This window comes from Lagopus leucura, unplaced genomic scaffold, assembly GCF_019238085.1.
Source record: "Lagopus leucura isolate 7727_CA_CO unplaced genomic scaffold, USGS_WTPT01 Super-Scaffold_100019, whole genome shotgun sequence".
NCBI lineage: Eukaryota > Metazoa > Chordata > Aves > Galliformes > Phasianidae > Lagopus > Lagopus leucura.
Window position 1 is genome coordinate 1,783,097 of NW_024962273.1, and position 27,718 is coordinate 1,810,814.

A 27,718-nucleotide genomic window follows, 5' to 3' on the forward strand; every position below is an offset into this window, starting at 1 on the left:
CAAGCAGTGCAATGCAGCAAGATCTGATCCTGGATGCAACACAAGCAATTACTGCTTGTGCACATTAGCAATGAAAGAGTTTCCACTACCGAAACTACAGCACATGCATTAATTTGTATCTCTCTACAGCTCCACAAACTGACCCCCAATCTTCTATCTGTGCAACGTTATCACTGCCTGAAGAGAAATGTGGGTGAAAATTACAGCTGCTGTCTGCCCACCAGCACAAGTCAGCACCAGCACCTTGGCTAAGACTGAGGGAATGGCCAAATGTGCCATGCTCCATCCGGGATGCACACAGCTTCCATCTACAGAACCCGCAGGATCTCTTGTGAAGGGTTCACTGGTGCTCCTCAATCCCAGCAAGCAAGAGTAATTAAACAATCAAACACAATTAGTGCTCAAATTACTCCCAGAAACGTGGTCAATCTAATCTCCTTGCTGCTAATTACAAAGCCTGGAGTTCATTGAGCTAAAAGCCCGCATCCTGGGGCAGTGCAGAGGGTACAATATGTTCCCTCCCACCCTCTTCCCTCCTATCCAACCCAATCTTTAACTAAAGATGCAAAACCCAGATATTTTTGTTAGATGACCCTCTTTGCATGTACCTTAATTGTGACCAATGGGAGGCTGAAGTTTCTGGACCTCTACAAACAGTTGTTTTAATGAGACGTTATAAAACTTTGCTTATATTCGTGCATCCCCTGATGCTAGTTCAGATTCAAGAAAGAAAGCTGACTTAGCTGTGTTTTAAATGTGTATTTCAGATAATCAGTATTTGACTAAAAAAAAAGCTTAAAATTCAGGCAGGTCATAATATTCACCAGAGAAAATATAATTTATGGAAATGAAAATCTGTCAAACTGAGCTGAGAAATTCCTGGTGAGATGCAATTCATTCCCATTTCCCTCCACCACTCACAACTAATTTATATTCTGTTCCATGCAATATCCAAGCCTGTGAGTACGGACAATTCCGAACTGGCAGAAAGATGGACAGGAATGGTAAATCAATGTGAGATTTAACCTGCAGGTTTTTGCATGGCAGAGGGGCACCCTAAACCCAACGGATCTGTCCTAATTTGGGAATTCCAGTGGGCGACCTCGCTGCTCCTGGGGCCGGTGCACGGGGCTGACCTCAATGCGTGGCACCCAGACAGCCCGGCTCCACGCGGACGGAGGGAAGGAAACCATGCATGAGCACAGAAATCCTGGGATTTTCCAGCTAATAAAGAAGCAAAAAGGAAAAAAAACAACCATCCAGTGAGACCTGGCAGCCGGGCCTCTCTGCAGAATGGGGGGCAGAGTTAGACTGTTAAATTCTCTCCTAAATAAATGCTATATTCGCTGGGGTGGGTGCGAGGGCTCTCGTCTGGGCTGCTGCCTGGCTGGACCATGCACTGGGTAAAGAAAGGGCCCAGCCCCCTAATCTGCTCCAGACAGGCAAACGGGGTGAATTTCTGTATGGCAGCGGCCATTGGGATCACACCAGCCATGTCCTTCCTGTTTACATTTCAGGTAAGAAAAAAAAAAAAGAGCAAGTGGGAGCACTGGGGTAGGGGAATGGAAATTCCAGCATGTTGTCAACAAAAAATACTCAAATAAATGAAGAGAGAAGTGAAACAGCAGCACCCAAGAGAATTTAAAATATTAAGGCATTTTCTGAAGGTTACACCTAATAAAGCACAATAGAAACAAAAGAAGCCCAAAGACTCTCATAAATCCACAAAATGCAAGTCATAAAATTGTAAGGGGGGAACCCAAAGCTCCATGAGATAACTGTAAGGACGGACCTGCAGCCTGGACGCAGAACTCCTCCCAGCTCAGATTCCCAGTTCAGGCACTGGGAGAACACATCTACAGAAGAGTATTTGGAGGAGCAGCTCACCCCTCTGGTCTCTTAGCTTACATTTGTATTAAACGTGGACAAGTGGGACAATGCAGGGACCAACAGGCACAAAATCTGTGTTTTTACCAGATCAAAGCAACCATTGCTTTGCCCAAGGCCAGTCCTGGATCGACTCACAGAGCAATTTGTTTGTGCTCCAGCCATGGAAAATTCAGGTTGTAGAAACCTGCGTGAGAGCGGCTGGGAGGATTTGGTGGAAAATAGGTCTCAGACAAACCCATCCGTTTGGGATGGGCAGATTTCAGGTCTGGCAGCGAGAGGAGACGGTTACACGGAGTAATTGGGGAGAGAGCAAAGCAGCAAGCGCCAAGACCTGCTGATCAACGCAGTGAGCTCTGCCCAATTAACAGAGCATGCTCAGGCAGAATTAAAAAACAGCTCAGTGACATCCCGAAATCTAACTGGGAAAAAAGAGCATCTTCAAAGGAAAGATGCTTATTTTTAACTCTCTCCAGCAGGGTTGGGTGCACCAATCTTGCACCAACAATAAGAAACTTCTCTTGCTCTCTGAGGACACGCAGACTGGCGCAGTGCTAACAGCACAGGAGACGTTACCGTTAAAGAGCGAGCCGCAACGTCTGCCATCGTGCAGCAAACTGTGCCTTAATAAAACCACACATCAATCTGCACCATTGTGTCCTCGCTCTGCTCCTGCCTCCGCCCTCAGATCTTCAGAGCCCGTTGTGACAGTTCTCCTCGTACATCACCTCGCACATTTGACATGCTAGATTAGGCACCGAACCGCGGGCTGCCCAGCATCCACCCAGCGCCGGGATGGAGGGGCTGAGAGATCCGCCCTGAAAACCCGCTGTTGGGGGATGAAGACATTTTTTCTTTCCGTTATGAACTCACTCACAGCTCAAGCTTTCCCCCCACGGAAAGGCTTTTTCACCAAAACCAGTGCAAAAAACGTCTGCCCGTTTCTACTTTTCACAATGGGCGAGGTATTAATGAAGGCGCTGGCTTTGCCCATTCGCGCCGCTGTGCCGGATCTTTCTGCAAAACAACCCAGCGTAGCTCTGCAGCAGCTAATGACCAGCATGCAGCAGAGCTCTGGGCCACACAGTTCACCCAGAGTTCACACCGCTCTTTGGCTCCTGACCCACAAGTGGGTTTTGGCACAAACACAGTCTGGGCACCCAACACTCGTTCCCAAAGCGTGTCTGAAACTGGGCTGCAAGGAGGAGATGCTGACAAGTGCAGCCAGCCCTCCAGGCAACTGGAAATAATTGGAAGTGGGCTATTTCCAGCCCTGTGCTGCAGGCACCCACATAAAGTTTAGTAAACAACGAGCTGGGACTCATACAATTGTCCTTTAGAATAAACTTCCCATGCTCATTTCTCTCTTGATAGAAAAAGCTCATCCCCATTGAGCCGAGCTGGAAGTGGCATCCAAAGCCCAGTTGGTGCACCCAAATAAATACAACCTTCCTCTCACCCTGTTTTGTTATTAGCACTGTTAACCCCCTTTGCTCTACAGAGACCATAACAGACGCTGTAGGAAATCTTCCCTTGCACAAATTTCCATAATTAGTCACATTAAAAAAAAAAAAAAAAGCAAAATTTAAACCAATTTCCTAATTTCTATCAACATGGAACTGGAATTGAAATACTTTTCTTATAAAGGTTTTCAAGAAGTTATTCCATTGTAATCCCTAGATATTCACGCATGGCTTGTTTGCATAAATATTAGAAATGATAGTTATCATTAAAATCATGTAAAAGGAACTCAAATTAGAGGTGACCAATTAGCGTTCTTTAAGCTGTTTATTCAGTGCACGGAGTAAACAAACTCTACCATTCATCATCATTAATTCATTATGGTTTTCAATAGCTTTTCCAGAAAACACAACTCAGCAGAACCCAAAACAAACAACCTTCCTTTGCTCCATAAAAGTCTGCAATTATTTGAATTCAATTAATTATTACTATTTTATTAAAAATTAGTGCCTGTCTCTCTGGAAAATAATAATAATAATAATAATTTAATTCCTTTGTTTTTCTGCCTTGTGAGCCAAAAAAGAGAGAGCTAAAAGACAACAGTCCTCTTTGCTGTGATGGAAGCTATAGAATGGAGCCATAGGGGTTGAGATGGGACGCTCTCTGTGCTCACCCATGAGGCTGCACAGTGCTCTTCCATGGGCAGCCCTTTATCCCTATCACTGTCCTTCATCGTTAGCAACATCAGATACAACACTCTTCAAAAATGCTGTTGTTGTATGGCACAGTTCTACAGAAAAGCTTTCCATGATCATTAGTGTTAGCTAAAGCCGATGAATTTACTTTTCCATTTGTTCCTTTTCCAGTAGGAGTAAAGCAAGGCACTGCACAGCGGTAAATGCTTAACCTGAAGCTTGTGGGTTATGTGTTACATCAAATCTTGGTTAGCTTCAAGTCTCTCAAGTGAATGCTTTGAAACTACAATGCCTTGCTGGCTGATGCTTTACCAAAATAACAAAGTCATATTCATGGGGTCTTTGTGCCTCATGACAAAAGTAATGCACACATGAACAAAGCAACCTTAAAGCAAAAAAAGGTCAGGATGACCACTGGAGGTCTTAGTTGAAGGCTGTGCCAGCGCCCATGTCATTTAGTTGACATACTTCAGTGTCATCAGCCCACCAGATGCCAATTATTACCTAGGGTGCTAAATAACATGCCTGGTATCAATAACTGGTAGCTAAGATAGACCTCCTCCATCAATCCTCCCACAGAGCCCATGGCACTGAAGGCTTCCCTGCTCCTTTGTCTGTCTCTTCATCAGCTTTGCTTTTTGCCAGATCCAAATGCCTCATCATCCTGGCATTAGAAAGCTGAGTTTCCCAAGGTACATGGTGTTTACGGAGTACCATCAGCAATTCCAGTGTCTGCCAACACAGAGATGTTATCTGCAGCAGAGCTGAGGAATGCCTCAAAATTGTACTCCAATTCATCTGCCTTCAAAGCTCACCTACAGGAGGCACGAAAGCAAAGGGTGTTCTCAAAGCGTTGCCCCCCGATTCAACCAGCCGTTCAGTTTTCACACATGAATCATCTGGCACTCTGCAGGCCACAATATACAGCTTTCATTATGTCACAGCTGACATTTTCACTGCTGGAAAACCATGATTTACTGGTTCTCATTAGTCCCAACCCTCACTCTCAGTCCTATCCTCAACTTGCTGGGGGAATACTTGTCTGATCAGTGAAATGTTGGTCTGACGTGAAGATGCACTGCTCCTCATCTCCTAATTTTTCTAAAATGGACCTCTCCTGACAACCACTTCCAACGCTGACAGTAAGCACGTACCTCCCTAAACACCAAGTCTACAAGGACATCTCCTCCAGCCTCAGGAGAAAGCAGGCTTCTCACAAAGCCAATCCCATCACTACTGTCACAATACTGCTGCATTCTTACCACAACAAATACATGGGAATATCTGACACACACACAAAAAAAACATTAAAATATATATATACATCTGAACTGAGACTTCATACAAGACCAAGAACAAGACCAATATCAGCATTAGGCAATGGGACTGATACTACCAGAGGGACTAATTTTTCCAACAAAGGCATATTTGTTGAATTGGGCTTTTAAAAGTCATCTGAAAGGCTCCCAAGTCCAGAGCACATGACCTCACGTTTTAAACTCTCTCCACTTTCTTCATTATACACATTTACAGTTGCAGGGTTCCATGACGTTTCCCAACAGCTTGCCAAAAAGCAGCTGACCATACCCACAGGGCTGCTGCCTGGCTCCAGCTATTGCACCTTCTCCCATCATTCCGTTGACAGCCAAGCAACTCCTCCAAATTCCTTATCTGCAGATCATACTGAGATAAAACTCAGAACAGAAGCTCAGAACAAACGTCTCGGAGCAATGAAGAAAGCTCATTGGCTAACACAGGTCTTGTGCTGCTCCTTCTTGGAGATACCATGGCCTGATCCAGCCTTCAGGCATCATTCAATGGGTAAAAGTTTACTCCCTAAAGCCAGTGGAGAAGCTAACAAGATGGACTGAAAATTCAGAAATCTTACAGGAGCTAAGGATGCATTGGAACATGTTTGATAAGGGGAATTCCACTTTGCCTTCTGTGTCACTAATTAATTTCCCTTTTACACGGTATTGGAACATCTTGAAAAATCAAATCAGGTCAAAGTGCTTATAGAGAATGAAGGCCAAGAATATTATATATCAAATGCAAATTGCTCTGCAACATCTACTATCATCACCACCATACTCACCAACAGCTATACATTCCAGCACTGAAACACTGACTTAATTTCCACGATGTCTGGGTTTGTCAGGACTCACTGGCTTGTAAAACCACTTACAAGTCTGTGCTGGGTTCTAATAGGAAACAGAGCAGAAGGAATTTCTGTTTTCCTTTTAGGTAAAACATACACTTGCTGTTAATATCTCAAACAACCAATGCAAGAAGGACAACTAGAATAATTGAGAATGTGTTACAAAACAAGTCAACATAATAAATAGATAATAAGTTTATCTGACAAGGTACAGAAGCCTGATGGCATCTTCTGTTTTCTCATCCAGTTTTCAGTCATCTCTCCACCCCTGTCCCCATTCCTGCTTTTTTCCTTCCTTCTCTCCCATTAAAACCAATTTGTTAGCCATGACTTGCTCACAGATAGTTCCCCTTTGCAATAATTATTCTCCCTACAGTACCAGCAGTAGACTCACAGCCCTCTATGCGCTTACCTACCTTCATATAGCCATAGAATATCCTAAGTTGGAAGGGACCCATAAGGATCATTGAGTTAAGTAAGGCTGAGAGTCGTGGGCTAAACTATAGTAAATAATAATAATAATAATAGTAAATAATGCTTATCCTGAGATAGAAATACAGCAAGCAGTATATGTCCTCCACATATTTCTGTACTTTCAATAAATGCTCAGCACTATTCAGTGGAAGTCTAGCAGGTTTGATTCTATATTTCTTTGAGTTGAAAGGGACCCTTAAAGGCCATCTGGTCCCACTGCCTGCAGTGCACAGGGACACCCACAGCTCCACCATGTGCTCGGAGCCCATCCAACCTGGCTGGGATGGGTGTCTGCAGGGATGGGGCACCTCCACCTTTCCAGGCACCTTTTGCCTCACTGCCCTTATGATAAAATCCTTCTTCCTTATATCCAGTCTGAATCTCCCCCTCTTTTAGTTTGTAACCATTTTTCCTTGCACTCTCACAATGGATCCTGATGAAGATTCTCTCCCCTTCCTTCTCACAGTCCCCCTTGTAGGTACTTGAAGGATAAAGCCTCCATAACTCCAAAAACACGTGGGGCTTGAAGTTTCCACAAGCAGACTCTTCCCTGGCCCCATTCTTTGCTGTTCTGGGGCTCACTGGATGGCATTCAGTTCAGCCCCATAATCAGCCCTGCTCTACAAAACACCCCACTCAGGGCTGCCTCCCTCCAGCAACCCCACCACAACACAGTGCTGCTGAAAATGTACCTTTCTGCAGAAGGGCAGGTAATTGAAGAGATCTGGGTCTGCTGAGATGCACAGGATAAGGCGTGCAGTAACCAAGGCTCCCAGAGCAGGGCAACAGGATCCCTCCCAGTGCCTCATAAAGTTATACAGCAGTGTGAGAGGCACAGGAATTAATTAGAAAGCGGGTTTCTGTGTCTGATCGTGTGTCTGCTCTTTGTTTACAAGGAGGACGGGCACTGGGCTGACTCCTCTGAAGCAGGATGGCCCCCACTGCCCCACTTACACTCTGATGGAAAAAGAATTGCATTGATGAAGATAAGGATGTCATAGAAATGACAGGAAAAAAATTGCTAGACAGCAGGCTGTGGAGCCTGCTCTGTAATTTGTGCCCTGTGAGTCTCCAAAGCCTTCCATACGTTTTGCCCCATCAATATAACCAAGAGAAAAGCAAAAATTGCATAAGACTTCCACAGAGGATCTGTTTCTCCCAGACCTGCCCACCATGTGAATTCTAAAGACCTTAAGAATTAAATAATAATTTAAAAAATCAGCTTTGTACAGAAACTAAGCAGCTACAGCTCTAAGCTCAGTTTCCATAGGGTTGGGGTTAGGCTTGGTGATCCTCCAGGTCTTCTCCAGCCCTAATGGTTCTATGAAACTCTACTTTAAACGGGTTCCTCCTTGGGGCTGAGGCTGTGAGCTCTCCTTCAGGCAGAGCATGGGACCCAGCTCATCCCCAAATGTCAGGAAATTGCCTTTTTTTTTTTCTTCAAACAGAAGAGATTGAAAACATGACAAGCAGCCACCCTCTGTTATGATGGAACTGCATGGATATTCCAGCATTTGATTTATTATCAGGGGTTTTGGCCGCTGCGAAGCTCCGAGCCATGCTGCTGTGCCAGATATATGATGTCACATCACTCCATTCCTGACTCCCTGCCAGTTTGAGCAGTGATGTTAAATGAAGCCAAAATGAGCTTCCTGTGCTGCACTCGAAACAAAAGAGCATTTTTACAACATCGCCCTCAGGGCTGATAGAAATATATACATCCAGCTCAAGACAGAGTCACCATCTTATCATATCATCGGCTTCAGAACAAAAATACAATGTGGGATATGACATAATGTGACTATATTTAAGCCAGCACAGGCAGACACAGAGCGGTTTCCAAACAGGGCAGGCAACGACCACGCTTCCACGCTGGGAGCACATGATGTGGGGCAAGGAGATGTAACCTCAGCCCCATTTGGAGACTGGAGAGCTATTATGGGCTTTGAATTACAAGAAATCATCCAGACCTCGATGTAACACCACTGCCATCCAGACTTCAGCACTATGGGCACCCAGGGAGTTTAACCACGTTAAAGAGTACAATTGTTAGCCAGATTTGGAGGCAATCTGCAAAGTAGGTGTTGCAGTTCTGCCCAACCCAGGCCAAGGCTACTTAACTCTAAAAGTATTTGGTGTGCCCAAATGCACTCCGTTGGCACCTCTCTGAGCAGCAGCCGTGGGGGATGTCAACCCTGAAGGAACAGGCTTGGTAGGTTTATTTTTTGCAGTCTGGGCTGGGCTCAGCAGCAGAGCATTGCTGCTTCAAAACGTGGCCAAAGATAGAGTGATGGTGACGCCTTCTTTAAGGAATCCCACTATTTAATTAAAGTGTCAGAGGATAAAGAAACATCAGGTCATATGGAAAGTGCTGCACCATATATCCAAGTCTCACATCTTGCATGGTTTGCCCATGGGACATGACTTTTCTGGTATTGCAGAAGCAGCACAAGGCAGTGCTGCATGCACAACCATGCACAATGTCCTCTGTTCAACAAACTCAGTAAGGCTGTCTCAAACCCCAGGGGATGGAGCAACCAAGGACCTGGACCTGCAAAGACACCTGGACCTCTCTGAAGGCCCGTGGAGGTGCCAAAGCCTACTGGAGACTGTGGCTACATCCTTAATCCTGAACGATGAACGCATTATAATTGACACATTGAGAGATACTCTGCCTCAAAAAAACACAGAGCGAACAGACACAGACCATGCTTAGGATTTGAAAAGAGCAAGCAGATACTTAACATCTTGAAGTGTTGGAGAATAATGAGAGAAATCCAACAAATGGATGGTGATCAGACAGATCTGGTGGCTCAGACCTCTAACTGGTGGCCCTGCCCCGCCAGATGCTGCTGACAGCTGCTGAAAGCACATGCAATCATTTCAAGACAAATCACCTTGAAAGTAATCCTCCCTCAAGAGAGCTTATGATATCCAACAAATGTAAACCGTTTTCAGACATCCATGGAAAGAAGAGGATTGTAAAGGTCTCAGAAAAGCAATTACGTAGTGAGGACACTGATCAGAGAGAAAAGCTCTGTCTTTAGACAAAGGCTGGCACCAACAAATGCAATTATCAAGCACTGTAGACCAAACAGGACAAGATCAGCTAAGTGGCTTCCATTCTGATGGAATTCTCTGTTCCTGAAGATTCTGTGTGCCACCCGGCTGGCAGGTATGGCCCAAGTGTCAGAAATGTCAGAGCTTCTGTGGCCAAACCCATCAAAATAACAACAAACCAGAAACACCAGACTGTATCTAGAGACACAATGTACATCCTTTTCCTAGCAACCGAAGCTGTTTGAGAATTTGTGAAATGCATTTCCTGCTTTCAAACAAGCTACATTGAGCTGAAACGGAAGAACATGCTACAGATACCAACTCTGCTGAAGACATCATCTGAATTTGTTGGGTAACAGCAAGAGTTCAGCTCCTCACTTGAATCCCTGACTAGGTCAGTGTGTTGTTGGTGTTCCTAGACCTGGGCAGCTTCCCACAGCTCTGTACAAGAGATGGAGAAATGTTTTTGCATAAAGACATTTATCCATCTGCAATAGCAACACAGAAAGGTTGCTGCAAGACCTCAGAACTTCTTCTCATAACACATCCTCTTGATGGACATCTGAGATGAGCCCTCTAAACACACGACAATCCCAAGTCAGAAGTGCTGGTTATTACCTTGGTCCTAGTTCCTGGAATCTCAATATAATTTTCATTCACTGGCATTACCAGCAGAGCTTTTCATAGCCATTCTGGCCACCAAGCCAAGCAAGCATCCTCACAGCACAAGAATTGAAAGAGAAAACCTAACAGGGCACACACCTTGCATGGCAAGCAATTTGGTGCATGGTCCGAAGCACCAAGACCTGTCCTAATCACCTCGAGCTCATTAATTTACAAAGCTTTGGCCCAACTCTAGCAGCTGGCAGATGATCAAGCTTTTAGTTGATGCGATCCAAAGTAATCCACTAAAAGGCATTTAAAAGCTAGCTAGAAAATAAGTATTTTTGTATATTGTTAGATGTACCAAAAACTTTTAATGGCACCGGACTGTCAAGGTGAGGGAAACAAGTTTGTTACTTGATTTTTTGTTCATGTGAAATCTACATCCTTGTGGATTTCCACCCCAAGCACCACCAGCAGTCAATGCACTGAGTCTCCCAAGGCTCACCCAGCATCTCTGAGCCCTTGTGCTGGACAAAGGCAAACACAGCCTGACGCAAACTGCCTTGTGCTTCTCTCCCTTCTTTTCATCACGTCCTCAAGCACAGCTTCCCAAGGAAAGGAGGCTTTTGCCCTTTCACCAGGGTTTCCTCTCCCTTTCCCACCAAAAGCAGCCCTCACCAGCTCCAAAAAGACACAGGTTGGCTGTCCTAGCTGCCTAACACCAAGCTAAGCACAGCATCGCTCCCAGCTCAAGTGTTTCAGAGTGTATGAACTTCTCCCTTCTTAAAATGGGTAAAGATCTGTTGGTTCAGCAGTGCTCCTGGCTGCCTCAACTGAAGGTAGACCAATTAAGTAGTACCACCAAAAATCAATTAGGGGTGTACGCAGAGATAGCTTGATAAAACCTCATTCGATCTGGGGAAAAGTAAGATTAATAAAATGACAGCAAGAATTTTTAGGATATTTTAAAGACCCACACCTCTGCACCACATCAGCTGGTAAAGAGCTACGTTGTTTGGAACAAACAAGCTACAACTGTGGTTGAAAATTTCTAAGCTTGCATAGCAAGCTTGCCTAATGCTACTAAACAACTTCCAAGGCTTTTCAGTCCTTAAAAGCCAAATGAGAAACCAGGATCAGGCTCTGAGCAACCTGATCTAGCTGTGGATTTCCGTGTTCATTGCAGGGCAGTCAGACTAGATGACCTGTAAAAGTCCCTTCCAACTCCAAGGATTCTATGAAACTCACGTATGTCCAGCTTAGGAAGTAAGAGGAGGAGGACGAGGGCACTCGGTCATCTCCCAGGCATGGGGATCAGAGGGGTTCTCACCTCCCAGAAAATGCTTCCTGCAGGTGAGTCCCTCGGATGCTCCTTCTCTGAAATTCCTGCTCCCACTTGGCCAGCAGCCCCGCAGGGTGAGCCCAGATCCCCGTGTCCCGGCACCACGCTCACCTCACTGCAGGAATGGCCCAGTGACCCGGGAGCACGAGGGCACCTGCAGAGATATGCTCTGCTTCTATCTGCAGCCTGCCAGCTGCCTCCTCCACGGCTGAGCCCCAGATGTTTGTCTGGGAAGAGCACTCTAAGACCAGTGGGGATTTCCACCAAATCCAGCCCCCTGCGTGGTGGGCTTTAGGCTCTATTAACATACAAATCTATTAACACAGGAACCCCAGGGAAAGAACATTCTTTGGCTGAATATTAAGGCCAGAGAAGTTTGAGAAAGCTTCTCACATTTTTTTTTCTCATCGGTCTCCACAAAAACAAAGCACTGGATAGGTGGGGTATAAATTAAGTATGTAAAAATAACTTAAATTCCTTTAAATATGCTCTAGCATTAGACAGGATGTTGGAGGCCCTGCCTGCAGCAGAAAGGTTGGAGCTTGATATTCCTGAGGTCCCTTCCAACCCAAGCCATTCTCTGATTCTATGAAATATCTCCATGCATGAAACACCACGATAACATACTGCTCAAACTGGACATGAAAACCCAGCAGTGCTCACACTGCAACCACGCACAGCTCCAGCCTAAACCAAAGCTGTCGGGCCAATATCCTGCCTAAACACAGCAAAGCTGATCAGTTCAGAGTGAGCACCGCTGTGAGGCAGGGAAGTCTTCCGACACAAACCCAAAGATGGTGTGTTTCACCCTGAGCACTCACCAGCGCAGCTCAGCCATCGCAGGAGCAGGCAGTTTCCACTTGTTGCATCCAGAACAAAGCCCATGCAGTGCCGGTCAGAAAGGCTCCAGATAGTCAGGGGCACCAAAACTGAGCTGCTGTTCCTCACAACCCAACTGTTGGGAGCCCAGGAAGCTGTGAGACTGCAGCAGCAGATGTGCACACCCACATCTTAAGATGCTGAATTTCTACAAAGAACTGCCATTATTTTAGAGACAATGGATATTGTTTCCAGTCGCATCAGGGCTATTTACAGGCTCTCCACACAGTTGCCCAAATTAGCTCAAAAAGAACACAAATGCCATTGTTCAAAAGTAGTATCTGATGAGTAACCCAGCTGAATCTACGTTGTTTGCTTCAAAAATCACGATGCCAACACGAAGCCATAAGGAGGTGAAGACGTGCATGGGAAAGCTTGGAACTGGCAAGCACCAAGATATGCAGCACTTCTCATTTTGGGTTGATTTCCTTCCTCCTTCCACCAAGTGTACTTCCAGATGGCTGCACAAAACCCCCTCACAGCTCCCGGAGCATCGCTGCACACACGTTATGCACACAGAACACACACCCTGCAGCCCTGCAGGCCACGTAGCTCTGAGATGAGCTCTGCAGGCATCTCCCTGCAGCAGCCCAACAGAAAGGCACTGGCTCCAGCAGCTATGCAAGCACTGTTTCCTACTGACTAATGAGGAGGAAAGAAAATCAAACATTGGCACAGCGGCACTTAGAGTAAGTCCCTTCAGTAAATCATAGGCTAATGATCAAACTCAGGCATGCAAGTTTAGTTTATAGGAATTTTTATAATGTCCTTGGGCACTCGGTGGCCATACCTAATAAGCTCCCACTTAAGTGAGCTCACATGCATGCAGCCTTCAGCATTCCTAGATGTAAAACACCAGCAAAACAGCAGGGTCAGATCACCTCCAGCCTTCCAGAATCAAGATCCTCGCTGCACTATAAACCCATTTCTAAGTCCCAATAATTTGGTTCATTAAATTCTTGCACAGCAAATCCCTTAGAACGGAAACATCTGTCAGCGCAAACCCAAGTAATTCTGTAAACTGCCTGGCTCCAAAACATTTACTCTCTGGTTTTGCCAGCCAAATACCTTCGCTGTATGCAGAGCCAGCTGACAGGCAGGCAGCCACCCATGTGCCATCGTTTGTCTGTGCAACAGATAATGAGTTGGAAGTTGGGACACACAAAGGCAGTGGGCTGACTGATGTAAAGGAACCGCTGACAGTTTGATGACAGAAATTTATGTAGTTCTGCTAAAGAAAGGCAGTTGTACAGGAAAGAAACGACGGGCCAAATAAACTCCCCAGAATCTAAATATAATCGATTATATTCAGGTACACATCAGCACATAAAGAAGGAAAAGAAGACAGAGACATTTTTACTTATCTTTTACTCTATTCCTCCCATCTCTTCCTTTTATATCTAGGAGAAACTGTCTTCAGGATATAAAAAGCATATTGAGGTGAGCCCCCACCTCAAAATGCACAACGCATACTGCCTGCATCCCAGGTACACCTTAGTATTTAACTTCCAGGAGGAGCTCTCCATGGAAAACACAGCTTATTGCTGGAGCATATGGCGGCCGAGGGATCAGAGCCACACTGTCCTGTGAGTAGGTCACCCCACACAACAAAGAGCATGGGAGAATTCAATGGGAGAGAAATAGGCATATGCAGAAAAACGGGTTCAATGCGGCTCTTCTAACGTTCAGCAAAAAGGTGAAGAATATTCAGCTTTTATAAGGCTTTCCAACAAGTGGGCACTCTTGTTTTTCAAACTAACTTATCCTCCCAAAGAAACCGTGGTATCCAGAATAAAGAAAATGATGAAATAAATATGGAATAGATCTGTGCTCACGCATTCTTCTCTAATTATATCACAAGAAGGGATTGTCTAATGGAGAAATCTATCTGTAGTGCCAAAAGAAGTAGCAGCAATTCTACCATACCACCTACTTTGCACTATTCTCACTCAGTAAATGACTTCTTACAAAAGGAAGATGCCTATCAGCAATCAAGATACGCAGCATTTTACCCAGCCACCCTAGAATTAAAATAAGCATTTGGTTTCAAGGAAAATGAGCTCATTTTAACTAACGAGGTCTCGCTGAGTTTTACCAGGCTCGGCATCGCCGAACCACGGGCTGTCTGCCTCCTCCAACACATCGACCTGTCCCCTGCCGTGGGGCCCGAAAGGGCTGGGGGTGCATTACAGCTTACTGCCATCAGGTTTGTACAACAACATCTTCAGGAAAACACAGCAACTGAATCAGCGCCGTAAGCACTGACCAAGCCGGGATCAAACAGTGGTGGGACTCCTGGGCCAACTTGGGTTTGCACTTGGGAAAACCCCAATCCTATTCATGATAAATAGAAAATAAACAAAAGAATGTATTTCTGAACTACTCTGTAACTTCTGCTTTTTACACCAGAGAGTCCAGGGAAATCAGGCTCCAGATCAAACACCTGAATGCCAGATCATTAAACGAGCGGATCACTGACGCATAAATAAAGTTTTAGATTCGCAGCAAACAAGTATCCTTCTGTAATCCAACCAGGTCAACTTTTCAGTCTTTTTATTATGTCAGCTCTGGCCTAAAAACCCAATGGAAACTGGAGGGGTTGGGTTCCCTGCCTGGCAGTGGAGAGCATCCCAGCGCGACCTGTATGGCCGTGTTTGTGCAAAGGGGGATTTCTGCAGCAATAACGCAGAAACCCCACGGGTCCCACTCACACCAAGACCTCCATTGTTTGGACTTCTGTTCCAGCCATGGAAGTTCACAGTCTGTGACAGCCATCCGACCCACGGACAGAAACGAGTAACCACAGCCCCCAGCACCGCCAGGGCAGCAAGTGCTGCCCTTCAGCAGACACGCGCTCAATAACACATTGCATTAAACACAGTGGGTACCTCTTCAGGTAGTGCCATGATTTGTGCCAGTTTTCATGCCCACGCACATCTATCGATAAGGAAGAGTTTTCAAGATATAAAAGAAATCAGGTGGCTGTAAGACAGAGCTACATAGTGAGCCTCTTATGTTGGTAAGCGATGTGGTTTAGTGCTTCCCACTCCACTCGCCACAAAACAAAACCATCACGAATAAAAAGTCAACACTGCCTCCAACTGAAGCTTTTTTTGGCAGAAAAGAGGGCATGCATCAGCTACAATTGTAAACATTTATTTTCCTAAGAAATGTATTTTTTTCCAAAGCAATAGGAGTCTGTTTGTAGATGTTTTTCAATAATATTGCTGAGCGGAAGCTGTTTTACAACGCATTTCTCCTCTGCAGAGTTCTGTACAACTACTGCATTTGCTTTTACTTTGAAATCAGTTTGTGAAGAGCCACATTTTCATGGACACTGGGGAATCACACCCACCCTTTGTCACCCGGCCAAATCCAAATGAGCCGTGCAGAGCAGCACGAGCCGGGCACGGAATGCACATTGCTGTAACTATTTGCTCATCCAACCGGCACAAAACATTCACTGTTCCACTCTAATGCAAAATAAGGAAAAGCAGATATCACACACAACAGGAGCAGTACCTCTGCGCCATGCCCTGTGGTTCAGGGGGCTCCCGTTGTGCTCTCAGCGTGGTGGGCACCTGGCAGCATCCTCATCCTCCTGCTGCTTGCTCTGCTACTGGTCCTGCGTTGGGAGCTTAGCCCCCTCCGTCCCGTGCTGCTGCCGGCTCTACCCTGGCTGCGGAGGGAAGCGGAGATCTCAGTAGGGCTCAGCCTATGCTGAGCTTGGGGTTTCTTTTATGCTTTGTTATGAATGAGATGCTAAGTTAGTTCAGGCACATTTATATACATATGCATGGTATGTATATGTATGCACATCTATTGCCTGATTTAGTGGGTGGCAACCTTGCCCGTGGCAGGGGGCTGGAAATGGGTGATCTTTAAGGTCCCTTCCAACCCAATCATTCTATGATCTTTAAAGTCCTTTCCAACTGAAAAATTCTATGGCTCTATGATCTTTAAGGTCCCTTCCAGTCCAACCATTCTATGACTCTACGATATATAACCCGACTGATGACTATTTTAATATTCTACTCTCTCACAAAAGTCTTCCCTGTCTTAGGAAGGAAACCTACGTATGGCAAAGTGTAAATTCAAAGCACGTTCCACTGGAAGCCCAGTGTAGATAGGTGATACCCTGAGCATGCACAGGTTGCTATACGGGGTGTGGGGGGGTCCCAGTAGGCAAAGGGAGCAGGCCCCATTGTACTCACCTCAGCAGCTCCAGTGCTGGTGCCGCCGCTCCGGAGGGACGACAGCAAATGCTTTGCTCCGGAGGGAGTGTCCTCCCCGCGGTGAATCAGGCTGCCTTATCCCGGCATAATGTTACAGAACGCTCTGCTCCTGCAGAATTCCGAACGCCACGCTGCGGGGTTTCATCTCTTGCCAGTTTCAAGTGGGTTTTGTTATCATGCAAAGAATGTAATTACGTACAGCTCGCTGTATTCAGGGCTGTTTCCCAACAGACTGAGCATAAATATCGACACGCATGTAGAGGAGCATGACATCACGCTGTAGTGCAGTTAAGTGGCTTTTAGATGACAAGCAGTGCCCCGTCCTTGACAAAGCAAAGATTAGATAAAGTATTGGACAGGAGCCACGGCTGCCGGCTGCCTGTACCAGCATAGAGTTTAACAGCACCATTTATTTCAGAACATTAATTAGTCATGCAGAAAGCATTCAAAACAGACAGCAGACTCTTCCCCCCGAAGCACCGGCACTAAGTTAGGCATGGAGCAGCGCAGCCCGTCCCCATCCCCAGCCCTGCACACACCGGTATTTCCTGCTCCCATTTCCTCCCTGCATGTCATGGGAACACAACCTGCAGAGTGCACTCTCCCGAGCAGCCCATGGACCAGGCCACGGGTGTTTCTGTCCTCTGTGTTTCGAGCACCACCACGCGTGCGCTCCTCTCTGGGATTCCATTTCCCCACGCGTTGCTTTGTTGGCACGATTTTTGTTCACTCACCAGTGAGGCTGCCAAGTCAGACCCATGGATTTAGAGGAGATGCTGATTGCTTACCTTGGAAATGGAGGACAAGTCTTTCTCTTAGGGTTACTGTGGTACAAACATTGGTTTTATAAATTCTGTGGCTTTGCAGGAAGAATAGTGTACATAGGGCAGTGCAGTGCCTGGGGAGGAGCACCCGGGGATTACCCACATGTTTCATTAAGTGGCTGTAGAACCGGCTGGGGCACCTCGGGCATTGGGTGCTAACCATGGCCCTATCTGTGATGGCAGCCTCACCCCAACACACAGAGATAAATCTCTCAGCTAATGAGAACAGAAGGTTGGGAAGGGGGAAGATGTTAAGTGCCTCTATCAGAGGGCCAACCACCCTAGGATCAGGTTCTTGATTCAGGTCTTTTAGAATGAAAAAGCCTAATCTGATCAGTAGGACTTAATAACTATTTTTGTATCTATTTCCAAATGTTGTTAATAAGAACAGACTCAACTGGCCAGAGCACGCAGTGTTAGTGACCACCCCAATAGGGTCAGTGCACAGAGGACAGAAGGAGCAGCAATGCTATGGCACAGCAGTGAAAGGGAAAAGCCGGAAAGAGCCACAACAGTGCGGGGCTACAAAGCTGTAACTGGCACAGAGGGGATCAGAGCTTCACCCTTCTCCAGGGAGAGGGCAAAATCCCTGAGTTTTAAATGAATCTATTTACTGCAATTCACTCATCCATCAGCAGAAGGTGCCCATACTCAACAGTACATCCAGGTATAAGATGGGAATTTCAAGTAGCCCAGAAATTTTGTTTATAAAGTCACGTTTAAAGTAAAACCACACAAGTTACAAAATAAATTGTAAAGCATTTTAAGAGTAACATATAACTTCGAGGATTAAAGAAGTGATCGGTGTTGAGCCGAAAAGGCTGGGAACTCATTTTGAGGTTCCGCCATGGAGGCAAAGCATCCAGTGCCATCCCACAGCACTGATACGGGCATGGAAAGGCTACCAGCAGCCATTAACCACAGCCTCCAAGTGGATGCTGCACTTTGTCACACCGAGTTCTGGTTAATCCGAAAGAATCAAAGGCTGGCTATTAGTAGTTCTTATTAATTCCTTAATTTGGAAGCCTATATGAATGAGTTAACAATCACAGACAGAAGTGGTCAGCAACATTGGTTCTGTTGGTCACAGATCCTGTGTCTGTCTGCAGGGTGTATGAATTGTGAACCGTTCCTTCAGAAATGGTTTGGGTGTTTTTTTTTCAGGGCCACAGATGCTGTGACGCTGTCTTTGTGCACTATGTAAAAATAGATCTCCATTTTCATAGATCTTCAGACACGTTCTCATTTCCAGACATGAGAACACAGTGCTGCTTAACAGGGCCATCAGTACAGCCTTTCAATGCAGTTTATTCATTGCTCGCTTGTGATGGTTTCTGAGTGTCCTGCTCACAGATGGTGAACACGAAAGCTGTTTTTCAGGCTGCAAAGAGCTCACATGTACAGCAGCATGCATCTTAGCACTGCTGCATCAGGTCCCTCACTTTCCCTTAAATGTTGGAAAGGAACTAAGCCAGGACTCTTCTCCTACTCCATGGGAGGGTCAGATTGGTTTTAGGAAGCATTTCTTCTCCAGAAAGCAGTCAGGCAGTGGCACAGCTGCCCAGGGAGTGGGGGAAATCACTGTTCTTGGGGGTATCCCAGAGCCGTGGGGAAGTGGCACTGAGGGACATGGGCAGTGGGCATGGGTCATATTGGGGTTGGGGTTCTAAGAGGTCTGCTCCAACCCTAGTGACTCTGTGATTCTACTGCCTTCACATTTCATGTCTATCATCACCTACTCTAGAAGCAAGGCTAAACTACTTTGCATCTGTGTCTCAGAGCAGTAAATCCCCTAAAACATGTACCTACTTATTACTGTTCATAGCAGACACTCATGAGTTTGTCTTTTCCCCCAAGGAAAATGATGCTCTGAAAAAGGAGAAGCCACAGCGAGAAAAAATTCAGGATCAGCAATGAGGGCACTAAACTTTGTGCAACAGGAACAAGACTGACAGTGCACTATTTCCAAACACTATGCAAGTTTAATTGCACTCATCTTATTTGGTAAAAGATGCCAGGACAACAGCTTGGAGACATATTCTGAGCTATCGGTATTTTGTAGCCGTATTAAAACCTAAGGCTTAGGTTCCTGCATGCCCGAACAGTCTTTGATTTCACATGCAATTAGTGACATAATTAACAACATTTAATAATGTTAACCAGCTATTCAGAGCCAGAAGACTGAATGAGCAGCCTAAATGGGGTGCTCTGTGATATCAGAAAGATCATATTTTCCAAAGCTACAAAGGAAGTTAAAGTGCTGCTGGTCTCTACTGCTTAGAAATGACTTTCCCAGCAGCGAAAGCAGGGACACACCACTAGATCACAGCATTTCATAAAGAACAGGGCATACTGGGCAGCCCTGTGCCCTCTATGTGGGGCAGGTGGGCACGAAAGATGGGTTGGATGGAAGAAGTGGTACTACTTCAAAGACAAGGACCATGAGGAGAAATAAAAAAAGGGGAAACAGGAGATTAAGGAAAAACCAGGGGGAAGTAACAGAGGAAATCCCAGTATCTGCAAGGATCTGCTAATAGGAGATCGGAGTATTCAGCCAATGTAGGCTTCTGTGCCACAGCAAAACAGAGGCATACCCAGAAAGCTCGTTTCCAGGTGTTAGGTCATGAAAAACATTAATTAGATGTAAAATAAAGTGGAAACAAATGTGCAATTTGCTCAAAAATACAGCAGAGAAGCTCCGAACAAAGAGCAACAACCAAAGCCCTCACACATGGCAACACAGCCTCGTATTTCCCACAGGGGACACGGCCGTGTTTTCCCAATGTTCTCCTCCTTTCCCCAGCCTCCAGCCCACCACAGACCTTCCAGCAGGGCATGCTGTGGCTCCTTGCTGTCAGGGCTGGCCCCAGGAAGAGATTCCTGGTGGCACCCATTGGAGCCCTACCAACAGAGCATGCCTCTGGGCCTGTCAGCCATAAAAACTAAGCACCACAAAATCAAGGACTAAAGAAAAAGAGTTAGTGGAGTAAAATGGGGGTACTTTTCTCTTTTTTTCCTCTGTGCACCGTCCTTTTTTTTTTACAAAGAGCAAAGTGACAGCCATGAAAGAGACCCTCATTGCCCACTGTTGACTGCCATTTATTTACTGGAGTGAAAACTAATAGGGAGACTAATGAGAATTTTGCTTGGATGCATTGTGGCATTTCATTACAGTCTGGTGGAAAATTGGAAACAAACCCGATCGCTCTGCGCTCTGTCAGCTCTCTCTCTTGGATCTGTGTGAAAATGCAAACACACACGTCTGCATTCAGCCCCACGTACCAGGAGAGCTCCTAATGACTTCTGACAAATTTAATCCCCCCACCAGCAGCTTTCTTGTTTTTTTTTTTTTTTTGTATTTTTTTCCCCCTCTCGATGTTTCACGTTGCAGTATTACAACGTCACAATTTGTTTAATGCCAGAAATAAACTTGGTCTTGTTGAACTTTGTCCCATTGGCCTCAGCCCAGCGATGAGCCCATTCACACCCCTCTGCTGGCCTTCCTACAGGCAGATTGACACTGCCCCCCAGCTCGGTGCCATCTGCACATTTACAGAGGGTGCACTCAGTCCCCTCATGCAGATACAACACAGATATTAAACAGGATGAGCCCCCAGTGCTGACCCCTGGGGAACACCAGTCATGCCTGCCTGCTGGCTGGATGTAACTCCATTCACAGCCACGATGCAAGATACTTGAGCTCTCTAGAGAATGATCGTTTTGGGTGATTCCCAATAATTTCTGATATTTGTAGCTCCTTAAAAATGGCAGCTGCATCCTCAGCTAACTGCAGGAACACTTATATGCAAGTCCTCAACTCTCCACCATAACTACATGGAGAACACAACCAAAGCAGAATAAAAAAAGATGGATTGCAAAAAAAAAAAATAACTGCCAAAGGAGGAGCTAACATGGCAAGTTTCATATTCTTACAGATCTTGCAGGGTCCCGGGAATGGAAGAATTATCCTGAAAGCTGCTTGCACATCACATTCATTGGTTTGGAGGCAGCCTCAGACTTCATTAGGATCATTTGATCTGCTCGGTGCCCCAGAGCAAGCAGCCCATGTTTAGCTTGAAGCTCAACACCAGAGGGCATGGAGCACCTGATCCAAAGCCCACTGATGCTGAACTAATGCAAGGCTGCTGACTCCCTCACTCTTTATTGGGCTGTTAAACGAATACCAATTTATTCTATAGCTAAATTTCATCAGTGGATATTATTAATTATTATTATTTTTTGACAGGAGGAAATAATGAAGAACATGCTGGTTTTTGCCTCTCTCTCTTTGGTCATACTTACTGAGATGGGTTGGTTATCTGATGCCAGCAACCCGACCTGCCTCCCTTGTTTGGCAGATGGAGCTCCTTTTCAGCTAGATATCTTTCTTCCATTTATACATCAAGGAGATAAAACATGAGATGACAAGCTGATTCCTAAACAAAATCATTCTGCAGAGGGAAACAGCAATTGTTTGCGCTAACACACAGGCAGTTGGGCAGAACTGTGGTGTTTTGGGGCCGTATGTTTAATACGCAAGGTAAAAAAGCTTTCAGCTTAATCAAATAATAAACAAAAGGAGGGAAAAGCCATTGGGAAATACTTTGCGTGTCTTTATAGCTGAGATGCTAATGGTCCAAAGCAACATCTGTGCTCTTCCTACATTCTCAAGAAAAGAAAAAAGAGAAGCTCGCTGATTATGTGAGCTTGCTTTGAAAGCCCACAGCAGATTTATTATTTCCTTTGGAAAAACTGCACTTTGTTCTTCCTTCAATATCATTCCCATCAACTGCAGCAAGCCAAAAGAAGCTGCTTTGGGAACAAGCCAAAAAGATGGAGACAATGTGGTATGTTCTAAGCACGGACTATTTATGGGCTGTGAGAGAAGATCCTTTTGTAATTCTAAAGTCTGCATTCGGTGCAAGTTGATGAGAAAGTTTGGAGAGACTGAAAGGTCTCATTATGATATGTCACTCCACGATTGCATCCTTGTCGTCTTAATTTTCTTTTAAGCTGCTCCCAAGCTGGCCAAAGGAATCTCTATGAGGGAGGATGGGATAAACTTAGAGGATCTGAATGTGGAGATGATCGTTTGGGGTTTTTTTAGGAGGAGAAAAGTGCAGATCCAATCCAGTTATTTCCCTTTTGTGGTGAGCCATCAGGGTGAAATAACTGAGCTGAACTACAAAATAAGGAGCTGAAGGGAAGGATGTATGGCACAAGGGACATGAAGCCTCATGTCCTTCAGTGTGATCTTCTGTTTTGCGATCATAGCTAGCCTCACAGCAGTCCTAAGCTTTGGCTCCACGTGACATTTGCACAATTCAGAGATGGAATCATAGAATCATAGAATCACCAAGGTTGGAAAAGACATAAAAGATCATCCAGATGGAGAATCCAATGACAGTGGGTGGCCTCGGCATGCTCACACCTTCTGGTGAGCATGGGTGCATGAAGGATGGGTAGAAGAGATCCGCAGTGGCTTGTTTCTTAGTTCAACTGGAGAAAATCATTACATGCACGATGAACATATGTGTGGCTTCTTGGAATATTGAAAAGTTGCTTTTTCTTTCAATTTTTTTTTTTTTTTTTAAATTATAAAATATTGAATAAAATATCTTGCTTCAGCTGGAGAGAAATTGGTGGGAGCTATGCCCTTTTCATTAATTATTTCCAGCATATGATTCAATAACAACCACCTGAATGATTCTGTTCTTAAGATAGCACAACAACAAATGATCCTCTTCAGCCTACTTTTGCCACAGACATTTTCATCACGCTAAAACACATACAAACACTTTAAATAGCATTTGATTGGGATCCAGTCCAGCTGGCAATGGGAGCGACTCATTAGTGGGTCATCCGGACTTGCTGCTATGAGAGGAAAAGGGCTCTTATTGTGGTCTCAAGAGACTGAGGAGTCCGGAGGTGAAGTCGCCATGGATCTCAGCACTTTAAATAGTGACTGGTTGGGTTCTAGGGTCTCTTCCAACCCAATCATTCTATGGCTCTATGATCTTGGAGATTCCTTCCAGTGCAACCATTCCATGGTTCAATGAGAAGATGGGCATGGCCTGAACATGGCTTTTGCCCCTTGCTCCCACCCCAGAGACACGTGTCCACCCACATCACTGCTTTGGGACCAGCAGCACAGGAAAGCGAGAGAGAAAGAGGAGATATGAGAATCAGAGAAGTGTCAAAGAGAGCAACAAGAAGGGGCAGAGGTCTAACAGCTGTGACCAGCAGAGGAAGATCAAAGGAATGGGAGCAATTCAACCCAAGGACATTTTCTGACAGAAAGAAGGGGCGAGTCCATCAGAGATCGCCCAGGGATGATCTGTTCAGCCTGCTGACAGCTGGGGAGAAATACAGCACTTCCAAGTTCAAGAAGAGCAAAAACCTGAGTGAGGGCAGCAAGGCAGTCCTCTGCCAAGGGCACATCTCTGTGCTGCTCCTCTCACCGCTCAAGCAGCATCAAACTGCTCCAGTCAGCCCGTCCCAGTCCCTCCCATAAATGTGGGATGCTCCAAAAGCACATGAGAGCTCCAGGCTGCTTTTCCAATCCATGAAGGAATACTCTATCTTGTTAACCTGGAGAAAAAGATAATTGCCTTTAAGGCTTATAGCAGAAATCTGGGGGAGAGAGAAACGCAAGATGGAATTCCTCCGAGCCAAAAGCTTCTTTTGCTAATGCAACATGATTAACAACAAGGGTGTAATCATATTAATAGAGAAATTTATGAAAAGGATACATGGATAATTTCCCAATAAATTCCCTTCTCATGCACTACAAGTTAATGGATGTTATCCCAGAGTTCAATGAGAGCAAAGCACAAATCCTTGAGACAAGGACGGGCTGCCCCACCATGTGAGCTGATGGCTATGGGCTGTCCTTCTGCATATGGCTGTGCCTTCAAAGTGCCTTTAATGCACAGCATCCTTCGCCCAGCTGGGTAAGGGGGTGCTTATAAAACCCAGATTCTCAGGAGGAGATCAGAAGGGGAATCTTCTCTCCCATACGAGCCAGGAAAACAGAGATGGGTCATTTCCTGAATTCAGGAGTTGATCTGAATTTCAAAGCCATGCTTGAGGAAAGTTAACAACGGTATCCCTGCAGGAAAGTTTGGAAGAAGAAAAGATTGATGCCAATAGGCAGCTTAGATGAGTTCAGCAGAAACAGCATTTTGGTTCAGCTCATCACAGATACACTGGTTACAGTTTCTGTGCCTGATTTTCAGCATTCATAGATCAGCTTATCGGCCAGTGATGGACCCACCTTCTTTGTCTGAGGGTGAAAAAAAAATAATCATGGCCTTATTTTTATTCCCTATCTTTCCCTATTTAAATGTGGAAAGGAGAACAGCGCTAAATTGCTCAGCCCAGGAAGGCAGGGTAGGGGAACTGCTCGTTCCCAACCTGTGCAGAGCAGCATGAATGCCATCATTGTCATGCACATGTCCATTCCAATGCTAGAACTGCAGCCTTGGATTGCCCCTCCTGGCATGTATCAGGTTTATTTTTTAAAAGCATAACCACATCCCAAAACCGCAACAGAAAACAAATGGAGCTTTATCTGGAATAAAACTAAATATGAATTTTGACTTGATAGCAATGAAGGTAAAAGGCCGCCTTGCCCCCAGAGAAACAAAACATCCCGTCCTTCCACGTGCATTATCTCCTCGCATTTATCAGGTTTAACCTCACAATGGGAATGCTGAGGGAACACAGAGCCATTGAGGGCCGCAGCCTATCGGGGCCCCATCGATCCGCGCATCCAATGCCACATTCTCCATCTCTTAGATGCCAGCGGATACAAGAAAGAGTTGAGCAAATTTTGTGTAATTGCTGTGCACTTAAGAGCTCCAGAGGAGACTGCGTTTCATATTGAGTTGCATTACAAGGAAACAAAAGCACACTGTGCTGACAGCCACCTTATCTGGCCATCGGGACATCTCAGCGCTCCATATCAGCCACACAGCACCATCTGACCTTCAGTTATAACAGCCAGAAAAAGACAGACAGCCTCAGAGATGCTCACCAGCACACGGTGGGGGTGGGTTGGGGATCCTAGAGGTCTTCTCCAGCCTTAATGGTTCCGAGGTTCGATGATAGAGGGAGGAGCACAAGCACTGGCCGAGCTGCATTTCGCATGAGACAAATGACTCAGTCTGTATTTGCACCAAGAAATGCATGTTCACGCCGGTTCAGCCAGGATTAGTCATATGATTCAAACACTCAAAAATCCGTTCCTTAATGCATTTCTGGCAGCCAGAGCAATGAAACCACAGGGGTTTATTAGCCATAGAAACGATTATGGTTATTGCTCGTGGATAATATTTTAAAAGTGCACTTACTGACTTAACAACCTATTGCCCAGCCTGAAAATTTGGCTTTGATATTTTTGGCAAGGTTTGTCGGTACGTTTTAAAACTCCTAAGGAATAGAGATGTTTTCAAAAGCTCTGCTAAGTTCTCAGCTTCAATAACCTGGCCCCCCGGAGCCTGTTTTTAGCACAAGAGCTGCAGCACCAGCTCAGAAAGGACGTGTTGGGATGCAGAGTCCCATCACGGAAGGTCTTCCAGCAGTGCACCTGGGTGTGCAAGGAATGGAGCATCCTGCTGCAGCCACGGCCACACGCACAGCTCCACCTTGCAGCACAGACACAGAGATTACTGCTGCTTTCATGAGACCACACACACAGGGGAGCTTCCTGGCTAACACGAGAGAGAGCCACGAGCATCAGCTGAAGATAGGATTTTTTTTTTCTGCCGAGGGATTTTCCTGCGTGACAGTTTGTTTTCTGGAGGAGGTTTGGTTGTGTCAGATCTCTTTGCTTTGCTCTGTGAGTGGCAGAGAAATCTGAGTACCTCTCGCTTGGGGCCCCAGGTAAATTCTTCCCTCTGTGACAGATGGCCCTCCAGCTTTTGGACAGCACAAAAAAAGCACAGAATAAAATCCATGTGTCCATCACAGCTCACTACCTTCACTACCCATGGTGTAGATGCCATGGAAATAGTGCCTGTAGAGCCCGATGGCGACACAGTGATTTATAGAATGACTGAGGTTGGAAAGGACCTCCAAGAGCACCAACTACAACAACCACTTGTTGGATCGTTCCAGTTAAGATTTCAGCACAGAGGCCACCAGATCCCTCAGCATTTACAACAAGGGAAAAAGGACACATCCTCCATTAAAGCCGAGCAGGCTCCGAGCCCAGGCCCAGGCAGTGTGAAGCAGGGCAGTGATAAGGACCTCCTATCCCCACTTTGCAGGACAGGAACTGGTACAGTTTGCTGAAGTCACATAAGGAATGAATGCATCAGCCTCTGCATTGGCACTGGATGATCTTTAAGGCCCCTTCCAACCCAAATCATTCTGTGATTCAGATCACAAAGCACATGAACCTACAGGGAGCATGTAAACATTCTGCACCTTTATTTGCTGGGTCTGATCAGTGTCAGATTTAGGAAAAGATTCTGATATTTTGCTTAGCTCTCAATTATAGTAATGCCCCCCAAATAATTATTTTCTTCACCATTTTGTTCAGTATATCAGCTTCTGCATCCATCAAGCACGTTAATCCATCACATTATTCTTTCAACTGTATCACTAACGATTATCTTTTTCCAGAGGTACAAATCCTCTTTTTCCACCCCCCAACCTCCCTTTAAAAAAAAACAAAGTGGAATTCAGGCAACTCTGCTTATCCCAGTCATCTCCCCATGCTGGATTCCTACCAGGCAGATTTACAGGACTTAATGGCGCAGGGGCTGGAGGTCAGCTAGGTTTGCTCTGAAATTACTTGCCTTAGGACAGCAAATTCCAAAGCAGCTGCAGCAGAGCGTGGCCATAATGACTGCTGACAGATGGGAGATGTTCTGCAAGCACACGGTGCCAACATCTTAAAGCATGGTGTCATTTCCCTCTTGACAACCACCCTTCTCAAGTGAACCCATCCCAAGGAGCCTCTCTGCCCCAACTGTGTCAGCACCTTAACCAAGTGTCACCACAGCCAAAATGGGTTTAGGTTTCACATCAAAGTGATATACTCACAACTTGCTGTAGGGAACCTGATGTTGCAGGGGGGTGGGCTGAGG

General features: G+C 45.6%; 1 protein-coding gene across 2 annotated transcripts in view; it reads right to left on the bottom strand.

Moving 5' to 3' along the window:
- LYPD6 (LY6/PLAUR domain containing 6) overlaps window positions 1-17,255 on the bottom strand; it is a 23,967-nt gene extending 6,712 nt beyond the window's left edge. The window contains exons 1-2 of one of the 2 annotated variants that reach the window (XM_042877585.1): window positions 16,777-17,255; window positions 16,085-16,241 (exon numbers count right to left, since the gene is read on the bottom strand). The gene's annotated coding sequence lies outside the window, so the exon portion shown is untranslated. Of the gene's footprint in view, window positions 1-12,504; window positions 12,657-16,084; window positions 16,242-16,776 lie in introns of those variants that run through there. The other variant, XM_042877584.1, reaches the window with a different exon arrangement.
- Window positions 17,256-27,718: the final 10,463 nt, after the last annotated feature.